The sequence below is a fragment of the Apis florea genome, unplaced genomic scaffold, assembly GCF_048593485.1.
Source record: "Apis florea isolate Af1SG1 unplaced genomic scaffold, ASM4859348v1 contig_3203_pilon, whole genome shotgun sequence".
Taxonomy (NCBI): Eukaryota; Metazoa; Arthropoda; class Insecta; order Hymenoptera; family Apidae; genus Apis; species Apis florea.
The window spans coordinates 7,565,972-7,585,120 of NW_028256723.1; the positions used below are offsets into that span (position 1 = coordinate 7,565,972).

At 28.1% G+C, this 19,149-nt stretch overlaps 1 protein-coding gene and 3 long non-coding RNA genes across 13 annotated transcripts in view; 1 reads left to right on the plus strand and 3 right to left on the minus strand.

Moving 5' to 3' along the window:
* The window catches only part of LOC147657219 (uncharacterized), a 40,601-nt gene extending 29,575 nt beyond the window's left edge, over positions 1 to 11,026 (plus strand). The window contains exons 2-3 of one of the 3 annotated variants that reach the window (XR_015292729.1): positions 9,663 to 9,790; positions 10,298 to 10,683. This is a non-coding gene — a long non-coding RNA (uncharacterized LOC147657219). Of the gene's footprint in view, positions 1 to 9,662; positions 10,224 to 10,297 lie in introns of those variants that run through there. The other 2 variants (XR_015292730.1, XR_015292732.1) reach the window with 2 other exon arrangements.
* The window catches only part of LOC100872091 (potassium channel subfamily T member 2), a 176,208-nt gene that overhangs the window by 52,045 nt on the left and 105,014 nt on the right, over positions 1 to 19,149 (minus strand). The window lies entirely within an intron of this gene.
* Positions 498 to 18,125, minus strand: LOC147657220 (uncharacterized). Its single transcript, XR_015292742.1, has 4 exons — positions 17,696 to 18,125; positions 16,481 to 16,806; positions 13,654 to 14,095; positions 498 to 922 (listed from the first exon to the last, which is right to left on the minus strand). It is a non-coding gene; the product is annotated as an uncharacterized LOC147657220 (long non-coding RNA).
* On the minus strand, positions 3,156 to 5,853 carry LOC147657221 (uncharacterized). Its single transcript, XR_015292743.1, has 2 exons — positions 5,625 to 5,853; positions 3,156 to 4,337 (listed from the first exon to the last, which is right to left on the minus strand). It is a non-coding gene; the product is annotated as an uncharacterized LOC147657221 (long non-coding RNA).

The window sequence follows — 19,149 nt, forward strand, 5'->3', positions numbered from 1 at the left end:
AAAATTTCCATTTCTAACAAATCACGGTACACCATGGAACAAACTGGTAATAAATTTCCTCTCTCCACCAATATAATGTTGTTTCTCTTGATAATAAACTTCACGTTGTTCCATTAAACCGCACTTCGATTTCCAATACGGTGTTATTTCTTTTTTTTTCATTTATTTTTGCGTGTAAAATTTACCATGATTTCGAACACACCCTGTATATTATTAAAAGAAAAAACGTAATTACTATTTGCTACTTATTGACAAAGGTCAAGAAATAAATTGACTTATCATTTCAGAAAAATTAATTATTTAAATCGATACGTGTAATTTTTAATTTCAAATTCATCGATGTATTCACTTCAAAGAATAATATAAATATAAAAATAAATTCAGTAATTTCAGTAATACTCGTAAAAATTCTCTCTTAATATATAAAATAGCATTAATAAATAATTTATTAAGAAAACATCAATTCATATTTAAAACAAATATCTGTTAAAACTACATTATTATTCAATAATAATTTTTAATAATAAAATTGTATTTATTTAGTACAATAACAGTACACAGTGGCATCACTATCAAATAACAGAATATAAAGTCAAGCCTTCTATTTATATTATTATTTACATTATATACGTTCGAAAAAGGGGCGCATCCATCCATCAGCATCAAGATAATCAGATAACGCCTATACACGTCCACGTGTCGTCGTCCACTTTCCTTTCGGCCGGATCCACGTAATGGATTTTCCACTCGAGGAAGGAAATACTCGTCCGGCCACGGAATTGTACCTCGTTACTCGAACCCGAAACGCCACTCGGACCAATCTGTATAAATTGAGGGGAACGCTCTCCCTCTCTTTCTCTTCCCCCTCTTCGTCTTCCTGCTCCCCACCATCGTCCACGCCACTCCGTCGAAACTATCGAAACTTTCGAAAATCGAAGATTGAATTTCTCAGATTTCGGATTCGGAACGAAGTTTTCGGTTATTATCGAAATGCGTGCGTTGTATTTATTTATTCATCAAATATAAATGTTATAAATTATACTCGATTCGAAACGTTTGTATCGAAAATATGAATTATCGGAAGAAAGTTTTATCGATCGAGTATTATTTGAACGAATTTGATTCGAAACTTTCGAAAAGGTTAAATTTCGAAAAGAATATACGAAAAATATACAATTAACACTAATATAATAACGATATTAAAATCATTATTCGCAATAAATTCTTCAGAATCCTCAGAATGTAATCATGATACATTTTCTATCGAGAGACATTACCTAAAATAATATATATATATTCCCATATTTCTAAGAATAAATGAAATATTCGAATCATTCCAGTACTATTCAACAGTAATAAAATTATTTTAGCATTTATAATGAAGCATAGACAATGCAAAAATACATCAAACATAGTTTCATTTCAATTCATCCTCCTATCCAAACAAAACATCTACTTCCAATCATCCAAATAATCCCAACAAATCATTCATAACTTCACGTTATCACTTCATAAAAACTTTATATAAAACTTTCTCAAATTCTTAAAATACCATATCTTTTCCCAAACATGAGAGTAATAAAATTGCACAATTTTAGAGAAGAATACATCATAAACTTAAAAATGTCGCAGCTGGGTCAACTGCAATACCGATCGATGGTAATGCAGGTAGAGGCGATCGTTTAAACAAGACAGGTTGCATAATTCATAAGTCAGTCTGATCCTCCACGGAATCACGCTCGGCTCGAATTTTCTCCAGATGTATAAAAGCATTCGTCAGGTGGCTCGTAAATATCGCGCATGACGCCATCATCCATCGGCTGCGCCCTACCGATCACGAGTTATCGAGGAACCGTTGCTTGATAGAATGGAAAAGACGATCGATATTCGAATTGAATGGAGTTTGTTAATATCCCCCGTTTTTGCGATTGATCTCATCAGAGTGGTTGGTGATTTCTTTCTTATTTTTTTTTTTTTTTTTTGGAGATAGGATAACGATGGAAGTATGCATATGGCATTGATAGATTTTGAATAGAAGTGAAGATTTAATTAATGATTTTATCTAAATAAGTTATCTAGAAATATTTTTGATGTATTTAGGAGAGGATGAAAGTGTTGGAAAACTTGTGTTTCTATTATTTTATGGATGGGTATACGTTGTAAAATGTGATTTAGATGGATTAGCTTGTCTATTATTGGAATAGAAGAATCTTAGTTAAGTTTCTCTTTTGTTTATTAATTATTATATTAATTATCTTTTTGATATCTAGGTGTACACTTTTATTATTGTAGACCAGAAATTAGTTTCATTGTTATTAACTTTGTTATAGTGATAATGAACATTTTAAAATTAAAAGAGCTTACAGAAAAACAATCGACAAAATGACTTTATGTCCCTGGCCTCTAATATCTACCTATTAGAGCAAAGAATCTACTTATATCTTAAAATCGATCGTTAGAATTGGAAATAGAAATTGATTATAAATTTTTTAGAAAAAGGTATGATTAATACTATGATTATCTAGAAACTAGAAAAGAAAAGCTATTAAAGCTATAGTAACCACAAATGATAATAAGTAAAATTTAAATTTCCACTAATAATTGCAACAACTGAATCAATTCTCACAAAATATTATCTATCCACTGAATGTAACTTTAAAACACCAAAAAAAAAAAAAAAGAAAAAAAAAAAGAAAAAAAAGTCGAATAATCACATTGAATAACCATAACCTCTTTTCAATAACAAGATTTCATCATTTTACAGTTTACATCATTCATAGTACTCGAAATGAGAACAACGAGACTACCAAACATACCTACCACTCGACTGTCCGCAACTCCACTCCAGATCGCAACATTCTCGTCCAGCATCGGTTTAAACGCTCGTAATTGCGTCTACGCCTGTTCCGGACAAGCGTTTAATTCCTATCGTCTCTCTAACTATCGCGCGCAAACCATTCTCATTCATTCGAAATACTAAGCACGATATATCGACTTATACACATTATAATTCATCTATGTAATGTGACGATTAAAAGAATTTACTTTAAAATTCATATAAATTAAATTTAAATCTTCGCTTACCTTGTTAATTTTTATCTTGAAAATAATAAATAATAAATTGATTAAAGAATGATTTAAAGTGAACATAAAAATAAATTCAAATTTTTTATTTAGTTAAATTTTCTAATTAGTGGAATTTCGTTTATACGAATGAAAATCTATAATAATTACGTGATTATTCGAACTTAAATTTCTATTATTCGAAATATTTCCGAACATCGTTCCACTTCTTCTATGAACGTTTCAGAATGATAAAAGCTCGGGTGAGTTCGGTTAATATCGGATAGTTTCGGGCAGCGAAGTGAGTCCAATACTGTAGAAATTCAATCTAAAATCTGAAGCCTTCGCTCTACTAATTTCGCAGGTCCCAAATCACTCTCAGTATTACTTATAGGCAACCAAGAACATTAGCCGAAGTAACAGGTCCAATTGGATTAAAATTTGAAGTCTTCACTTTAATAATTTCACAGGTTTCAACTTTGTAGTTTGATCTAATAGAACATAAAGTCTCAAGTAGTTTCACAGACCCAAGCTTTGCTTTCAGCCTTATCTATAAGCAATCAACTTTTATTCTCAACATTGCACTAGATCCAATAGAATTTAATTATAAATCTCCACTTTACAATTTCCACAGTTTGTTCTCAATACCGTTTATAGACAACTGAAAATAATAGTCAATGCAGCAAGTTCGATATAACCTAAAATTTAAAACTTTCACTCTATTAATTTCGTAGATTCTAATTTTCATTTCAAGGACAATTGATAATAGCAAATCCAATAGAATTTAAAGAATCTGAATCCAATACTAAAATACCACTATATAATATCCATACAAATTTAACGTATCTCTTCCAAGCATTCATTGTTTCAAAACAAAGAGCACACTCCTGCGTATCGCACACTTCTCTCCTCGTGATCCGGATTTCAACGCCCGTAGCTGATTAATCCACGACACGAATGCGAATCGGAAACAGTGCTTTCAAGACAAGACGAACACGAAGCACCAAGTTTCGACTTGTGACGTCCCATCTATCCACTGATGGCGTGGCTTATGCGCCGGTTCGCGTGATGTCGTTTCGTATACACCGTTCCTTTACCTCGAGGGCATTAGCAATCGTTAGTACGACGGGTTTACGGCCCGTTACGTGCAACGTTGCAGAAAGCTGGGCTATTACCGCAACGTTGCACGAAACCCTTTTTCCTCTGTTATGGCTCGTTCCTTGCCCTCGCGAAAAGAGGGAATAAAAACAATGCGAAACGATAAGTCGAAAAATCTAGAATCAAGAATGCAAATTAAAAATTTTGGAAAAAAAAATTGGGCGATGATTTTTAAGATTTTTAATTAATTAGAGATTTAATTAATCTTTCATTGATAATTTTTGACTGAAAGATTGGGCAACATTTTTTTCAATATTTTTGATAAGATTTGGAAAGCTGGAGGAAATTTAATTAATCTTCAGTCTAGTTTGATCGAAGAAAAAATTTTGAGATATTTATTATTATTTTTATTTAGTTTTTAATTTAATGTAAAAGTGATATTTCAGCATCAAATATCATGTTTAAATCTTTTTGCAATAAAAAAATGCTGGAATATGGATATAGAAAGAAAACACAAATAATTAATATATATAAATATATAAAATAATAATAATAATTAATAAATATTATTATTAAATGATACACTAAAATAAATATTAGGAATTGCGAGTGATTCTAATTTTTTAACCAAGAACTGCACAACGTAATAACATAATTTTGTAAGAGATTGGTATGTATCGTTTAATAATTGTAAAATAAAAAATATAATTGAGAATTATTTTTATGATATATTCGTTAATAAATATTTGAATATATTTAATATTCTGTTTATTCCGTAGAATTGCAAATTCTATATATATAGAATTGTAAATATCTGTATTCATTATTTAATGATTTTAAATAAAGCAACAAGTGGTTTACTACAAATTAATATGCAATATCGATATTATTTTCTTGAAGATTGATAAATATTCATAATTAAAAGATTCAAAAAATAAGAATCAAATTGGAATAATCTATTAATAAATGAGAATCATATTAATGTATGCTATATTATACACTACGATTTTTAATAATAGTAGATATTAACGAAACATGTATTTTATTGTCAATTAATATCCTATTTTATTGTCAATTATTTTGAAATCCTTCAAATTCAATCTATTTCATTGAATTCCCTTTGACAATTCATCGATTTGCTGTCATCTAAAAATAAATATTTAATAACACAAATATTTCTTACTTTATCATTATTTAATTTTTTAATTAAAATATTTATCAAACTATGAATAACATCTATATATCCGGTAAATTTAATTTTTAAAATTAAGCTTATATTGAAAAAAATTTCACCAGCAAACAATTTTTCAAGATTACGAAATTCTAACCTAACTTTCCGCCAAAATTTATCAACAAAATATCTAATCCAAATATTTCGCCAATGATACAAGAATTCGCAAAAAAAAAAACATGAAAAAAAAAGCAAGCAAAAACAATTTTCAAATATTCGTAAAAATATTTACCCATAAATATTTATCCAAAAATATTTATACCTTGATTTCGTGCAAATAGAGATAAATGGACGCGACTGTTACTCGGTTGAAATCACCGAATACACATGACAGAATATCCAGTTAACCAATTAAAAACGGTCAGCGCACAAAGAAACGAAGAATATCCACGTGGTTTTCGATGATTAAATTAAACTGAATTTACTCGTTTCAATCGTTCGCACGATTCACTGCTGGAAACGCAGCCAGCCGTCAAATTAAGCTCGTCAAAATTTTACACGCGCGAAAGAATCACAAAAATCATACTGGTGTTCCATAGTTGTGAGAGTAGATAACTATTGGAAATAGTAATACGAGTTTGGATAGATGTAGATAGAATATACTAAAAAATGTAGACCTCGGATGGTAATATGGCTCTCTGTGGGTAACATGGTCATCTAGTAATTTTAATTAAATTGTAATAAGTAGATTATAATAGTGAGATATTTAATAGTGAAACGCAAATGTTAATTGTTAGATAAATCTATCAGATTTATACATGGAAATATACGATTTAATATAAACAGATCTCATTTTATTTTTGCTTGTAAGACGCATGTTTGACATAACCTCAAAAATCTTTGTTTCTTAAGAAAAAAATTTTTATTTAGATTAGACGAGTTTGTATTATGTTATAATATATTATGAAAGGTATGTATATTTATCGATAAAAATTTTTAATCGTTAATATTTTTTAAAATTTTCGAAGCTACATATTGAAACATAATGAAGGGAAATATGTCTCTGAATGGGCAAAAAATTAAAAATTCTCAAAAAAAAAAAAAAGAGAGAGAAACAGAGAAATAAATAAAAATTTCATACATTATATAAAAGTAAACTAAAATAATTTTGAGTTTTTTTAAATATTTAATATAAATATTATATTTTATAAAAAAGAATTTTATAAAAAAATGGGAATTGCAAAAATAAGCAATATAAAAGAGAAATGTTTTTCATTAATTTTGTTAAAACGAATTCTAAAATAAATGATTATAACAAGGATAATAATACAAAATGTGAAATATGCAAAATATGACAAATTAAATATAAACACAGACTACATGGAAAGTTAGAGAGAACAGTAAACACTTTTAAAAATATTACAGCATTAAAAAAATTATATTCCAGTAGAAAAATTTTATGTTACGATTTTAGTCAATAAGATCATGTGATGTATTCAAATCTGGATCAAATGTGGATCATTCCAGAATTATGACAGCTTGCCAATAACGTTAAGACCATTGAATCTTGTGGACGATAATCCTGAAATCTTTTGACTTTGTTCAAGAATACTTTGATGTCAACCAAAGCAGATTCTGAGAATTTGGAATGCTGCTAAAGAAGATTTCAAGGTTTCACGTTGTCCAAACGAATCTCGAGAGCGTGAAGTCTCGTAGGACATTAAGAAAAACTTTTAGAAATATATCACACTATTTGCATGTTTCACTGTTGGTATAACAATAATAATTTTTCTTTGATGAAATTTATATTTTTTTAAAATAATAATAATATTTTATATTTGAGTCATTTTTACAGAATTAAAATTTATATTTTATTTTCTATACATAAATATATATAAATTTTATCAAAATTAACCATCTTAAATAGTTCGACAGTCACTGTCATTGAGTACTCGTTAATTGAGCATAGATATACTTCACTTATAATTGGAAGCAAAAAGCGTAGAAGAAGCGAAAAGCGACACGAGTCGATATATAGAAATTCGCATGATTAATTTTTCAATATGTGATTATTTTCTTCTACGTATGCTTATTCATAATCTGTCTCGTATAAGTTAATTATATATCGTGTGTCTTCGAGCTCTATGAATAGAATCTATAGCATTAGACATTATCGATATAGATAAATAAAACTCGGCAACCTTGCACCGCATTGACCGATTTGTAATTTCACCACGAACTTTGGTCGCGCTCTCTTTTGCCACGTTCTCTTCTATTCTTAGAATCTCTATTACGTTTCAATAAGAAACGGATAATTTACTCTGTCGTGTTGTTTCATACCGCGAACTCATTCTACGTGGCATTAGCCTATTCGATAAGAAGCGAATTTAATATCTATTCTAAGAAAAAAAACTCAATGTATATGCCTTAATCGAATAATGCGAAAACTAAAGCAACGTCGAACTTCATTAAAATTTAAAGAAGTTTAAATTGCTCTAATTCCGAAGATAACAATTTTCGATCGATGAACGAGAGATCATTAGAAGCGTAGAAATCTTATCTTTTAAAATGTAATATCATTTATCTCGATATCACTTTCGGTTCTTGAGATATCATCGTGTAAAAGGGAAAGTAATTTTTAATCATTTGCTTTCTTATTTGAAGTCGACTAAACTCTATTAAAATTAGAAAAAGTTTAAACAACTATAACTCCGAGGATAGTTATTTCCGATCAATGAGTGAGTGGTTGTTATAAGCAGGAAATCTTGCTCTTTAAAACGCACTTTCATTTATCCCGATACGATTTCCGGTTTTCTAGATATCATCGTGTAAACGAAAAGGTAATTTTTAATCGCTTATTATCTTCGTTCTTGTTGTTTACTCGGATCTCTCGGATCTATGCCAAACTATACAAGTGAGAGACATAATTTCTGAAAGAATATTCATTTCTAGGATAAAACGAAGGTTAAATTTGGATTGTGGATCTATTCATGATCTGTGTACTATCTTAAACGTTACGAGAACTTTGAATTCTTATATCTCAGCAACCGATTGAGATATCGGGATGAATCAAAAAGGTGTTTCAATAGCACGGTTTTCTTTATCTTTTGAGAGAATTTTGATAAAAAAATTTTAATTTTCTTTTTTGTGAATTTTTCATGAAAAATTAAATATTCATGTGGAAGCTAAAATTATATTTTTGAATTGTAGGTTATTTCTGTATCATTTTAGGAAAATTAATAGTAGAAATACGCATGGAATTGCATAAACGATACATCAATACGAATTATTAGAAACTTTATGCAAATTAAATTTTTCCATTTGTCACAATGAAAGATAAAGTAAATAAATAATTCTTATCTTGATAATATCATTATATGATATTCTAGATAATTCGAATAAATTATTATTTAAATTGTTGATAGTTCGATTAAAAAAATACAATCCCTTCTAGAATTTTACGGTTTTATTAAATGTATTTTGTTAAATTCAATTTAATAAATTTTCCATTTGCATGGTAATCGATTATTTTTATAAAAAAAATTTTCTTCAATTAAAAAATTTACCGGAATAAATTACTGGAATTATGTATATTTAAAAACTCGATCTCGATTCTTATTCGATTTCAATAAAGAAACGAAATGAGGAAATTTTTCTCTGTATTTGTTAATTGAAGTTAACAGAGTTAAATAACGTGATAAAGGGGAACGAGGATTCGATGGACCAATTTCATTCAAAAGATTATATTCCTACCTCGAAACTCTGACCCAGTATTCAAATGTCAAGGGTTTTTCGATACTGCAATACGTGTAACGATAGTATTCACCATCTTTTTTATTTTTGTTCGTTTCGATTTTGTGATTTGTGTAATATTTGAGATAATACAGTATTGAATTCGAATTTTCTCTATGAAGATATAATAAAAATTCTTAAGTATGAATGTTGTCAATTTTTAAAAATTAAAATAAAATAACGACTTTAATGAAAAATTTATTTACTTTCAATAACAATCAATTCTTACAATTAAAAATCCTTAGAAACACCTAATAATAATCAAGTATAAAATTCTTCATTTTTAAAATATTCCATCCTCATAGAAATCCTTTAATATCATAGAAATCACAATTAATATTTTGAAAATTTCCAAACGATTTTCCTTTTCAAATCGTTCCATTTTCAATCAAAATATCTAATATAAATAAAATATAACAAAAATTATGATCAATTCCTTTAGAATCCTATTTTTCAATTTTGTACATTTTCTTCCGCCACACGTGTTACAACACCGGTTCGTGTCGATTCCCTCACGGAACAACTACAAAAATAACAGCGCGTTATCTTGGTTGTGGCATCTGCGCGATCATTGCACGAAGAAGGATGGAAAAATGAAGATCATTGGCTAGTTGGATATCATGCGTGCGATGGCATTGGCTCGTGGGCAAATAAATTAGCTGGATGGTTAGTAAGTGTGTTACGTCGAAAGTGCCTCGTTGTAATTAAGATAATACATTTTCTGCGCTATTGCAAAACATTTACATGTACGTGTACATACCTAATCCTTAAATGAAATGCATCGAGGAACGATCGAGGAGGTATTATAAGGTTGATGAATAATTTATGGAGATCAATGTTGATTGTGCAAGTTTCAATAATTCTTTTGCACAAAATACGAAGTTCGGTATTTGGAATTTTTGTGAAGAAGTTGATTATATTAACATGGTTGATTTTATTATTTAAGAAATAATTATTTTCTTTTTTACAAAAAAACTTGGAATTCAATATTTTTTCAAAAATTTCTCTTGAATTATTTAAATTGTTTTCCAAAGATTTTCGAGAGAACAAATTTCTTTTAAATTATTATAAATTTTATGGAGAAGCCAATATTAATACGGTAGTCTTATTATTTTCGAAATTTAATATTTTCCAAATTTCTTTTTTGTATTTATATTTTACAATTTATTACAGGGTCAAGTTGCGTTGAAGAAAGTTTGAATGAAACGAAAGAGGGAAGACATTTGAAAAAAATGTGACGAATCAACTTAATCAATTTAAAAGTGGATAAATATAGCCGTGAGGAATTTCATATAAAAATGAAGGAAACGGAATACTTTGTCAACGTAACTGGCGGATATTTATTTTAAATGAGCTGCTGCAATAATCTGTAAATTTTTCATTAAGTTTTAAAAAATCCCTTTTCGAATATGAATATCATTTTTCCAATATTTTTTCTTTCTCATCAATTATTATAATTACATTATGAATTTAATATCTTATCTCGGAATTTCCATTATTCTTTACACGAAAAATAAATTCCTCTCAATAGTTATACCATTCTCTATACTATTATTACACCGTTTATATTTATACTATTACTATATTATTTATATATTTGTACTATATTTATTTTATACTATCTATTATACTATTTCAAATTTTATTCAAAATTTCGTCAATTTTTATCCTTATCCTTCCTGAACTTGTCGGCGAAAAATGATCGATATCGAAATTCCAATACGGTGACATTCCATAGAAATGCACCATTTGAATGATCGAAGCTTTCACATGTCGAAAATATGTGTACGCCGCACGAAAATATCGTAAGCGAGGGTAAAATGTTTTTTTTTTTTGTCTCTTTGATCGATCACACATGCTAGGCTTTATACCTTTCTGTACCGATACCGAGATAGGATATATATACGTGTGCGCAACATTGAAAATGTTTTGTGTGAGCAGAGACTAACGTGACAAACGTGACGTTTGAATAATACAGGTTATGTATGCTTGACGATAATCGAATAGTTCTTTGAAAAATATTAAAATTAGAATGAGCGTTAGAAAAGAAGATACTTTCGAAGATAACAATTAAATATTTAAAATTTTTTTTTTTTTTTTTTTTGGTTTATGTATTTTACAATCAAAAAAGTTATTAGCAATTTAGAATGTTTTGAACTTTTTTAGGATGAGTTTGCATCGTGGTCGACGATTGATTGTTCTGCTTTTATTTTTTATTTTATTTCGATTGTTAACGGCGATGTAATTGTGGTAAAAAAAGCAATCACAAGTATAAAATATATTCCATAAAAATTCCCTAAAAATCTTTTAATTAAATTCTTTCTTTTTTTTTTTCATGCCGATTTTTTTTTGTAATATCAAATATTTATCCATAAAGATCTTTTAATTAACACATCTAGTTGTTAGTTATTTATTTTTTTAACAATAAAGATGATACGAATGTAAAAGTCAAAGGACTTTCCTATTCTATATCATAAGGTTTCTCAAGAAATATAAAAAATGGATAAAAATATTCTATATTTCTTTTTCTTATGTCTTTAATATAATTGCTGTCATATGCACATTTTCATTTTCGTTGCATCTGCAATTTTATTTTTAACACTGAATTGAAATTTCATTCCGAATTATTTATATAATATTAATTACTTCCTATAATTATTTTCAAATTTTCATCATTTCCTAATGATATCTCGATTAAATTTACTTTTTATTTACTTCAAAACAAACTTTTCAGGCTAACAGATAAATATTCTTAATACAATTTCATTCTGCGATATATCCTTTCGAGTCCATGTCTCAAGCGAATTCACGTAACTCTGGATGATTATATTAAAGTTAATTGCACGCGACTGTCTTTCGAATAAATAGTATACACATAGTGTACATAGTATACATTATGACCTAGAGGTTTCAATGGATTCAGTTTAATTTACCAGTCGATAGTTTTTCGGATAGAAAATTTCTAAAATCGATACAATTGTCACGTATCGCCCTCTATGTATAGTATTCAACTTGAGAATCTTCGATCGATTAGGTTAGGTTATGTTATCTCATATGTGCATACTTATACGAAATTTTCATTCCAAAAAGAAATGTACGATGAATAAATTGACTTCTTTAATTCTATTTCTGTTATTTGTTGACTTTTGTCGAATTTTTTTTATAATTTGATGAGATATTTGTGAATTGAAATCGAAATTATTATTTTTTTTTTTTTGTATCAATGATTAAGATATTTTAAAAAGATACAATTATAAAGAGAATAGTATTTATTGTGGATAAATGTTGATGCGAAGTGTTAAGTTGCACAGGAATTATTAAATTTTATCTCTATAATTTTTAAATTACACGATGAATTAAATCCTTAACAACCGTTTTATAAATTTCAGAGACAATCATTTATTCCAAACCATAATTGAATAATTCAAACTTTTCAAACATTAATTTTCAAGGCAATCTTTAGTTGAAAATTTTCCCGATTTTTCAAACTAAAATAAAAATATAGATTAATTGTATACATTTTCATACTTACGTTTATCAAATAGCTCGATTAAATTTCAAAATACAAATTAATCATGTAACATGATTAAATTTCAATCACTTATTAAAATCGAATTAATTAAATTTCAATTTCTCGTGCTTGCGGAGCAAAGGAGCATGAGAAATATTGTCGAAAGGTCGAATATAAAGTCATTCCAAACATAAAAGGATAAACGTAAGAATAAATGTAATTAAGAATGATTATTAAAGTTTTATGAAACCAGCGATAACACGCGTGGGAGTGACACGTTTATCATTCGTCAAACCGATATTTCAACTTAGCACCGATTATGAAATTTACGAGGCTATCCATTTATTCGTGAATCTCATGCTGTCAAAATGAACGCAAACAAAGAATGATTTCGATATGCATATCTGTAAAGAGACGACACGAGGTGAACAAAATTAGAATAATTTTGAAAAATGAAGTGTCATCTTTTCTAATAGACAGATCGAGATACATAACTTGAACTTATTTAATATTCTTGTTTGAAATTGTAAAAGGTATATACATCATGATATAATCTTGACAATCATATTTTCATTAATAGAAAAATTTCTTTTAAAAACTTTCTGTATATTTGTATATTTTCTTAGCTTTATTTAGAATTGTCTTTTTTTACAAATTAAAGATTGATAAAAGATTTGTATGAAAAGTGTATACTATTTGTATATTTTTTTATCTTTATTTAAAATTTCAAAAGTATCTTCATTAGTTAATCTTTATTAGTAATTTTAATATATATGCATATAAATTACAACTTATATGATTTAATTTCTTAAGATCAAACTAAATAAAAGATGAAAAATTGATTAAAAAATTCTATTATTTAAATTTATATGATAATTAAATTTCTCCAATTTTCAGATTAGAATTTCTAACCTCAATCTAACCTCTCTAAGAATAACTTACAAAAGACAGGACAAAGTTAGATAACAGAAAATCCGAAAAAAAACTCATTTAAAAAATTTATCACTTTTTCAAGTACCTTTATCGATAAAAAGAACTTGAATATCCATTGAGAATAAAGACGAGAATTAGACTCGAACGACTGCACGGACGACATTTACATCGATTGCAGAAGTTGGAAGGTGTGACGAGGTAACTAGGAGCGTTTAACTCAGTTATCAAGCGGTGTGTGTAGCTTCAGTTTCCCTCTATCATTCGTTTCCTCTTTGTTAGTGGCCATTCGTGACCAGTGTATCACCGTGCTGCGGTTACGAATCAATATTGTCGACCTCCACCGCGTTGACACCACGTGTCTTTGCAACGGTTGCTCGATTCGAATACTGACCGCATTCACAGCTATGCAACAACTTCATCGCGCATCGTATCTGGGCTATTGAAGCGACCTCTTGCGATTATGCGTTAACATGAATCGGTTATTCATCGTTGCATCGATAATTGTCTCGCGTTCGGTGAAAATAATGCTGGAAATGGAAATGAAATTGTTAAAGTCGATTATAAAAATTTACAAAAATGAAATTCTCATGATAATAAAATAAATTTTTCTTTTTTAATTTTTCTATTACGAACACGTATCATTAGAATGAAACAAATCGACGATTGCGAGATAAAATGTTAATTTGAAGTCACTTGTACACGTTTGTTTTATGGTCACAGGGACTCAACTGAAACTGGCGAGGTCTATTCTAAAATTAGACATAGCCGCCTCATCTTTTGTAATGACTCTCATCATGTTGAGAGCTCTTTAGCTGTACAATATATGGAACTAGGATTTTCTCCATATCTGTACATGTACGAATATCATTGTGTTTCTAAGATTTTTAATTTCTGGAAATACTCGTTAAATTATTAGACTGCTCAAAAAAAAAAAAAAAAAAAAAAAAATCGAAAAAGAAGGAACTGAAATATAATAGAACGAAATTAATCACGATATAATTTTGGTTTTCTGCATTAATGAATTTTTTAGTGGATTTTTTTTTCTATGTATTTTTATTATCGCATAAAAATTTTGTGCAAGGAGAACAAATATTTCAATTTGCATATGGAATTATAATATATTTATTTACTTTAGCTGTTTAAAAACAATATTTGGATTCTTTTAGATGAATAACAACTTTATTTAGAATATGTTTTCGTGAACGTAGTGAGATTACAAATTTTTAAAATTTTTGCATTTAAAATTTCAATCATCATTGGATAAAAATTTATAGAGATATTTATATGATATTTAAAAAATTTCTACATGTTAAGATAATAGAACTTATAGAGATTTCTATTGCACTATATACTTTTTACCTTTAATATAAAATTCTCTTAAAAAAAAAAAAAAAAAAAAAGAATTAAGAAAGTATAAGAAAAAAAGAATCATTATTAGAAATATTTTGGATTTGAATTCTACATTTTCAGAGTCTGATATTGCGCAGATTTAAAAATAATAAAGAAAGAAAAAGTTAGTTGGAGAAGCATAGATTCAATTCGCAATTCTATTTTGCTGAGAGTAGTAAAGGAAGAATAAGAATTAGTTTTAAATTTTATTGGCAGAGCCAATTATTCTGACGTCATACAGATTTGGAGGTGGAGAGAGAACAAACTAAGTACGGAGACATAGATTTAATCGACAATCCCTACCCAACCTGACTTTTCCCCTCTCCTATTCCTAAATCAGAGTGTGACGTCAGACTCTAAAAGTCTGGAATCCCCGTCGATAACCCTGCATGCAAGACAAAATAAAACACAACGAAAGGCAACAAACTTACGAATTCCAACTGTGTGGATCGAGCAAACAAGTAAGAAAGAAAGAAAGAAAGAAACGTTTTCTCGACTGGATGCACTTCATACTCCTGAGAATTACTTTTCTAACGGATTAATCGCGTTTCAGTTACCATGGGTCCCGTAAAGTCAACGTGATTGCCAAGTGGCGGTTCGTTCCCATGGCGAAAATTCCTACAAAGCTTTTGTTCACGAGAAAGAAATGAGAGAAGAAAGAAGAAAGGATATATGTGATATGGAAAGAGATCGTAGATATACCAAGTCATGGTGATCGTTTCAGAGATGATTTAAATAAGAATAAAAAATGATTGTGAACGCATATTACATAAATGGATTTCATATGTGACACGAAAGCGTAAAAGCATAAAAATAAAAAATGTTCGTTTAAACGAGTATATTTGAAAAGTGATGTAATTTATAAAAGTGCGAGAAAATGAAAATATAATAAAACTTTGAACATTGATTTCACTTTCTTAAATGATAATTACATACTCGCAAAAACTTTTTCATTAAAAAAAATAAAAAAATTATTTATTCGCGTTTCATTGTTTAAATTCAAAAATTATCTTACAGATAGTTCTAAAGAAAAAGAAAGATAAATAAATAGATAGAGATAATAAAAGAGAAAAAATGCATATGTTTTAAATACACATAAATTTCAATTTTCCGTTAAAATCAGAATTTTTCAGTTAAATATTCAAATATTGAGCTACTATAAATTTATACGAACTTTCTTTCTCATATAAACCACTTTAAATCATTTTTTGAACTCACATATTATGGAAGATAAATAAATATAATAAAAAAAAGGGTTTATATACTCTTTACATACACACAAATTTTCATTAAAATCAGAATTTTCCAATGATTTAAATTTTTCTATAAAAAAACTTGTTCAAATAATTTCGTGAATCTCTGTAAGCTTATACCGACTTTTTTCTCATATAAACTATGTTAAACCATGTCTTGAAGCGCTTCTCACATGTAACAGGACATCTAACCAGACTAAAGAAGAAGAAAGACAAAGATAGATAGATAGACAGAGATGGTAAGAGAGAAAGATGGCTTCGGTAATTTACTGGAGGAATTTAGACGTCACATGTCACTAGCACGAAGCCAACCGGTAAAGTTGCTCTCCTTGTAGCTGGTGGGCACGTCGAAAGGACGTTTGATCGTTCGAGTGGCTGTCGAGATTCTTGTTTCCCTTGTATCGACGTCGATCCAACGAGCAAATAACTTCCGGACTAGAGACAAGCGTTGTTCTCTCCTCTCGTTCATATTTATACGATATTCCATGGAATTTCATTGTGCTTTGATACGCCGCAGATATAGATTTAGATTTTTCTGTCTTCTTTTGTATTTTTGATTAAAGATATCCTTAACCTCTTTGAGTCATTTTTGTGTGCTATGTTATTAAAAAAAATAATTGAATATAATAATTGAATATAAACGAATTTAATCATATTCTAAATAAAATTTTTAGTTAGATTAGATTATGATATTGAAAGTTGGAAAAAATTTTTGAATATTTATTATTATTATTTTTTTTTTTTGGATATTTTATCTGCATATTTTGAAACAGAATAGAATAGAATAGAAAAAAATATTGAAATAATATATTAGATATATTAGATCATATTTTATCTGATAATTTATAATGCAAATTTAAAAAAATTTTTATAATTTTATATAGATAAATCTACGAAATAAATTATCGATATTTTCTAAATAAAAATTATCAAATTATCAATAGTTTGATATAGTATATATTTTGAATACGATGTATTTTGCATATTTTAGAATATTTGTTTTTGTTTTAGTCGCACAATACTATAAAAGAATTTGATAAATTCATTTGATTTTTCTATTTTACTTTATACGACATTTAAAAAGCAATATTTTGATTTTTTAACTTAGAAAGATAAAAAATTATAATATCAAAAGCAGAGTTTGCAAAACGTGAATTTCAATTTAGAATATTGAAACAAATTTTATCGATATTCCTTGATATACATTCCCTTCAGAAGTGAAATGATAACCTCTTCCACCTCTTTTAAATTTATATTCACGAGTTCCATTTATATCCAATTCTCGTTTAAAAACCATTTCGAGGATGATTCAAAAAACCTCTTAATATTTCCAGTTATTTCGACCATTTATTCCAACATTGATTCACGTATTATCCTCGTTAGAATAAAATTCACAAGATGAATGATCGAGAAAACGAAGAAAAAATTCTGCAACTTAATTTCGCATCCCGAACGCCCTCTTTTCAAGAAAGAAAATGAACTTACCGGCTGTATCCTGGAAACAAAGGAAACCGGGCTCATCTAAAGATCCAACCGTTTTACCGTATACGTTGCACTTGACGTTTATGTGTTTCCTGTCATTGTATAAATTTTTATGAAAATGCATTTCCTTCCCTTTCTTGTGAAACTTTATTGTGCGCAATCTTCGCTTAAATCTTCTCCTTATTGTTATTGCTCTCTGTTTTTTTCTTAAATAAAACTAAATAGTCCGACCGAAGTTTTTTAACGATTAGGTTAGAAAACTTTTATAGCGAGATTAAATTTTACTTGTATTTTGGATTTACATAATTCAAAGCTAAAATTTTGTCGAAAAAGATAATAGAAAATTTTGGAATTTGTTTATATTGAAATATACAACGAAAAAAAGTGCGACGTGAATTTAAATTCATAAGTACGGTTACTCGCAAAACTATATGAAGGAAAGAGCAAACATTTAAGATCATAAATTCTGATCAGTTTTCAGTTAAGAGTTTTGGTGTTTATTCCCAATATGAAATTTTAATTTAATTCAAAATATTTCTTCTTGTATTTTTCATAAATATAAAATTTTTACTTTTTTTTTTTAATATTTCTAACCTATTTTATTCTTTCTAAATTAATTTTCGTATGAAACCAATAAATATTATCTTTTTATAAACCAAAATATGTCTCAATTTTTTAAAACTGTTTTCTCTCTCTTAATAAAAATTAATCTTCTATAAAACACTTTCTACTTTAATCTCTTAAAAAAAAAAAAAAGAATCTTACATGCATATAACTTGATCTATCCATATCACATATATTTCTCCACGCATTGATACATGTATTCGATTCAATTGCAATGAATTTCTAAAAAGAAACGAGAAATAAAATTGCCGATAAATTGACCGAGAGTGTCAATTGTCCGTTAGGGTTCTACAATAGTTGGGACCAGTTTGAGATCAGACAGCCGATGTATGATCGGTCAAAACTTATTTCCCTCGGGTGTCATGATTCGATTCGACTCGACTCGATCCGACTCGAGAAGAGATGGCACTGCTTCGCTCATCTTCAGTGCCATACTTCACTATTCTTTCTGTCCTTCTCTGTCTCGTTCTTATATACTGAGGCATCAATCTGGAAAAATTCTGTGTCTCGCGAGATCTAACTTTTGAAAGAGTATATGGACTTTCAATATTGGTAAAATTAGTGCTTAAAAATTAGTTTTAAGCGAGTTATTTTAAAATTACAATTTTTAATGATTATATTATTTTGTCCATCTCTTTTTATTTATAATTAAAATAGCATAAATAAAGAAATTTAAAAATAGGGCAAATTTTAATATTATTCTTTATATATAGTATATTTTAATATATTTAGTATATTTTATTTTATATTTTAAGTATATTTTAATATACTTTAATTTATTAGTTATGTATTTATTAGTAATTTATTAATTATACTTGAATGAAAAAAAAAAT